At 37.0% G+C, this 4,999-nt stretch overlaps 1 long non-coding RNA gene across 1 annotated transcript; it reads right to left on the bottom strand.

The window, feature by feature from the left end:
* Positions 1 to 2,113: 2,113 nt before the first annotated feature.
* On the bottom strand, positions 2,114 to 3,493 carry LOC113353463. Its single transcript, XR_003361297.1, has 3 exons — positions 3,358 to 3,493; positions 3,163 to 3,216; positions 2,114 to 2,569 (listed from the first exon to the last, which is right to left on the bottom strand). It is a non-coding gene; the product is annotated as an uncharacterized LOC113353463 (long non-coding RNA).
* Between the last annotated feature and the right edge of the window lie 1,506 nt (positions 3,494 to 4,999).

The raw sequence follows: 4,999 nt of genomic DNA, 5'->3' as shown, positions 1-4,999 counted from the left end.
GAGGGATATGTTTTGGGGCTTTATGATGCGAAAAACTCACAGTGTGGAACATTTTTTTTAATGGAAAAGGACAAATTTTATAGAACAGGAATCATAGTCACCAAAAAAGTGACCAGCTTCTAAAGTTAGATGGATGTATCAAAGATCCCATCCCAATTATAAATAACAATGGATAAGGAAAACCCAGTAAAAATATATATGTTTCTTGTCCAATTGAACAACAGAGTTTTAACTTCCATAATCATCTTCTTAGAATTTCTGCTTTTGTGATTGTGAAGCCTGTTATTTCTTTCCCACCACACGGTCCACCAAACAGCAAATGCAGATAACCCTATAATCTTTTTACTTTACTCTTGCTCTTCTTGTTCTTCCATTCCCATAAGATTCTTCTCACATCACTAGAAAAAACCCAAGTAATGGCAAAACTATTCGGAAAGTAAGTCCAAACCTCAAAAGCAGTCCTGTAATGTAAGAATAAGTGAGAATTACTTTCAGTTTGCCGAGGACACAACAAGCAATTAGCATTTTGAGCCAGTCCTGCATTGTACAAATAATCCAATGTTGGTGCCCCTTCATAGCATAAAGTCCGTACCAATAAGCACACTTTCAAGGGTATTTTTGGATTCCATAACTATTTATCTGGGTAAGTGAGAAAACCATCAGTTTCAAGAGCAGAATAAGCACTAGTCACAGAAAAACCTTTACCATTTCCATAACTCCAGACTCTGTCATCTCATACCTCATAAGTATTTAACAAGACACCACCTGGTTCACCAATAACTTGCAATAAGTTAATTACCTCAATCAACTCATTCTCAGAGCATGGGCTATGGGTAGTCTCCAAATGGAGACTACATCTTTCATATGAAGGAGGACTCGTTCAAATAAACGAGTGGACCCGTTATGGTAAAAAAAAACACGCACCACACGGGAGATAGACTCTCATGCAATAAAATATATGAAAACAGACGGGGGACCGTCCCCCGTGCAGGGGAAAAAAAAATCCAGAACTCGAAAACAAGAGAAAGATGAATAGAAATAAGTGAAATAGTAGAGAACTACTAATAATAATACATGCAACTGAACTCCACTTTGATTGTGGGAGTCTTAAATAGAAACGGAGCACAACTAATACGTGTCTAATAGGAAAGTATTTCACTGTTTAGGAAACATGTATATTGTGGTCCTGGAAATACACGCCACCATGACTAGTTTCAGTTTTTAACGGAGACTGAATCCCCTTGTTGTCCTAGTGAAAAATTCAAACTTCAAATGGGGGCTATCTCCCGTTTATGTCTTAAAAAATTACCAAACAGGAGACAATCCCCCGTCCACTTCAAAAAAAAAAAAAAAACAAAACCAAACGGGAAACTGTCCTCCATTCATACCTTTTTTTTACACGGGAAACAGTCTCCCATTTCTTCTTCTTTTTTTCAGACGGTGGATAGTCCACCTGTCTAGTGTTCCACTACCAACCACTCGTTCGGATAAACGAATGTGCCAACGAGTTTGAGGGAAAAGTAGGTTGAAACCTACCCGTAGGAGACTCTAATTTGCTCAAATTGGTAGTGCACTCCTTTATTGAAAGAGTGACATTATCCATATACCTTGCTCTCATTCAAAGGTCTGGCAAACCTCAAATTCCAAGCCCTCTCTGCTGTCATCGTATCATTCACCACAACTTTTTATTTCTAGAAAGCTTGAATAAGGAAGGAAAAGACTGTTCCCCTATCCAGATATCACTCCAAAAGTAGACACCACTGCCATCCCCTAACACTAACGTTGTACTAGATTCAACAAAGCTCTTGGAATTCAAATACCAGCCCATAAGCTATAACAAACTGATCTAGTTGAACAATTTGGAAACAAAGCTTCAGTAGCACCTCTAAATTTTTGGTTATGACTTTCCTCCACAAAGCTTGCTTCTCACTCCATATCTCCAAATCCACTTAGCGTTAAGGCTGCACATGGTCTGGTACGGTCCGGTTCTCCTATGGAACCAGTCTCTATACCCGGTGATGACCGGTACTAAAATTTGAAGACCGGTACCTGGTATTGTACCGGTACTCCGGTACCGGTCCGGTACAAGTCCGGTACCGGGTTTTTTTACCTGAAAACAACATTTCCATAAGTTCAATGTTCAACATTACATACTTAAGTTCAACAGTTCCATAAGTTCATTTTGTTACAAAATACTAAAAAGTAAAAACCAACATTTCCATAAGCCTGTCTCAATGAAAAGAAACGAAATGCAATCATCCTGCAAACAAAAAGGATGGCTGTAGTGATGACATTCATCATGGTTTCACTAATCTTTCTTCTTTTTAGGATTTCTTGGACAACTGTTCAAATGCTTTCGTAATCCAGCAGTGCTATTTACGTTAATGTGAGCAGCATATTCGCGCTTGCAGTGATGATATTGAGCATGAGTTTCACTAATCCTTGTCATTTCCAACCAAACATTAGATCTCACTTTGCAGTGCTTCTTTTTGTTATCACCAACTTCAACCGCTTCAGCTGTACTTGTTGGGGTTGCATTTGTAGTTGGAGTTGCATTTCATGTGGTCATCTAACAAACATAAAACAAAAACACAATGTTAGACTGAGATAATGCAATTTAAGGAAAAACACTAACTGTTGAAAAGCAAGAACATACAGTAAGTCAGTACATGAATTAGTTATGCACCTGTAGTTTGAAACAAGACTAAAAGGGGTTTGAAGCATACATAGATTATACCACTTGAAAACATTGGATCTCAGAAATAGCTAACAACTTGAAAACACTAGATCTCAAAAACAGAAACACTAGACAATCATACACACACGGGGTGACTCAATCTAGGGATGAACATAAACCCTAATTTTCTATAAAATCAAAATTAAACCTCAAAGAAAACTCTAACTAAAAATTTACGGAAGACCCATCTTTAATCTATCAACACAAAACAATTTCAAGAAAAGAAATCCCAATATAACATGTTTCAATTTGTTTCTTAAACTAACCTAAAATCACTTCATAAATGACCAAAACCAAAATATCTTCGTCTAATCAAACCAATAAGTTAATAGAGCAGAACCCATAAGATAGATTGCTCAAAAAATCAGTAAATCAATCCATAAGAGTTACAAATCGAACAAGAATAATAAGAAGAAGTAAAGTACCGGTGATAGATTGATACAGAGACGATGAAGAAATTGGTAGCCTCAGCACTTCTCCTGCATGAATATAAACACAATTTCTAGGGTTAGTTGATTAATCAAGCGATATTGTTAAAAATAAAATCGTTTTCAATTTCTAGGGTTTGGTTTAAAAACAGAAACAAAAAGGAGATCGAAAAGATTAGAGAACCGATTTACCTTTTGTGTAGTAAGACTTGATGATGATGGATTGGACACAGAAGTTGAACTTGAAGAAGTGAATATAAGAATTGTGCAACTGTTTTTCTTTCAGTAGAGAGAAAACAAGAAGACGAGTGAGAGAATGAGAAACTGATACTCGATAGTCGATACTCTCTAATCTTTAATTATCTATAGATAAGACCTATGATTGATGGCTGGGATTAACTATTCTGGACGGCTTACAGTAACCGGTTCTTATAGTCCGGTGCAATCCGGTACCTCCCCAAAAACCGGTCCCCGTCCCTGGTGTTATCCCGGTTCTGATATGCATTCCCGGTCCCCGTACCGCCCAGACCAGTTCCGGTCCGATTTTTTCGGTTCCAGGTTGGTACATGGACTTCTAACCGGTTTTTGTGCAGCCTTACTTAGCGTGCAGGGCTTTATTGAAAAACTTCAACTTTTTTATCCCTACTCTTCCCCTGCATTTTGGAAGATTTACCTGAGTCCAAGCCACCCAACTTCTTTTCTTTACATTAGCACCACAACCCCATATGAAGTTCCTCATGATCCTTTCTAATTCATTTACCACACACACTGGCATTTGAAACATTAAGAGATAATAAACTTGAAAACTAGCCAAGACACTTTGTATCATAATCAGTCTTTGTCCTTTAGACAAATAAGTTCTTTCCCATCCTGCCAATTTTTTGTGAAAATTATGAACAATCTCAAGCCAAACAGATTTGCATTTTGATTTACTACCAAGAGGGATCCCTAGGTAACTTAAAGGTAATTGAGTAAGAGCACATCCAAAAATTTCATCACACAACTCACCATTATGAAGTTGCTCTATGCCTATAATAATACTTTTTCTAAAGTTCACCTTTTAACCCAGAAATTGTTTCAAAAGCCAGCAAAATACTTTTCAAATTCTGCACTTGCATCTCATTATCATAAAAAATACTATCAAATCATCAATAAAATTCAATTGAGTAATAACAGTACCTTGAGGAGCCACCTTAATTAAAACCAGATATAAGACCTTGAGCAACAACAAACTTGAAAGAGCAACAAGAATGAAAAGGAAAGGTGACAAGGGATCTCCTTGTCTGATCCCTTTTTGGCTTCTAAATAAATCAGTGGCTTGTCCTTTGATTAGAACATCAAACTTTGGAGAAGAAATACACCATCTTATCCAGCTTCTCCACTTGCAACCAAAACCAAATCTAGCAAGAGCTTTATCCACACACCCCCAATTTACATTATAGAAAGCCTTTTCAAAATCTACTTTACAAATGGTACCAGTAACCTGTTGTCTGAGTCTAGAGTCAATCAGTTATGATGCAACTGAAATCCCATCATGAATTTTTCTACCCTGTACAAAATCCCCTTGAACATCTGAAATAATTAGAGGCATAACAATCCTCATCCTTTCTGCCAATAATTTGGATATTATCTTGTAGACACTACTTATGAAGCTAATAGGTCTAAAGTTAATTGGTCAAAGAAACTGTACCATTACACTTTGGAATTAAAGTGATGTTAGTGCAGTTAATTCTCCAACTAAGAGCACTGGTTTCCTCAAATTCTTTTACCACTAACATTAGGTCAGTCCTAATTACCTCCCAAGCATGTTTGTAGAATTCTATAGTGAAACCAT

This window comes from Papaver somniferum, chromosome 2 (genome assembly GCF_003573695.1).
Source record: "Papaver somniferum cultivar HN1 chromosome 2, ASM357369v1, whole genome shotgun sequence".
NCBI lineage: Eukaryota > Viridiplantae > Streptophyta > Magnoliopsida > Ranunculales > Papaveraceae > Papaver > Papaver somniferum.
The sequence above is the reverse complement of the archived record's forward strand: the minus strand, read 5'-3'. Positions and strand labels throughout refer to the sequence as shown.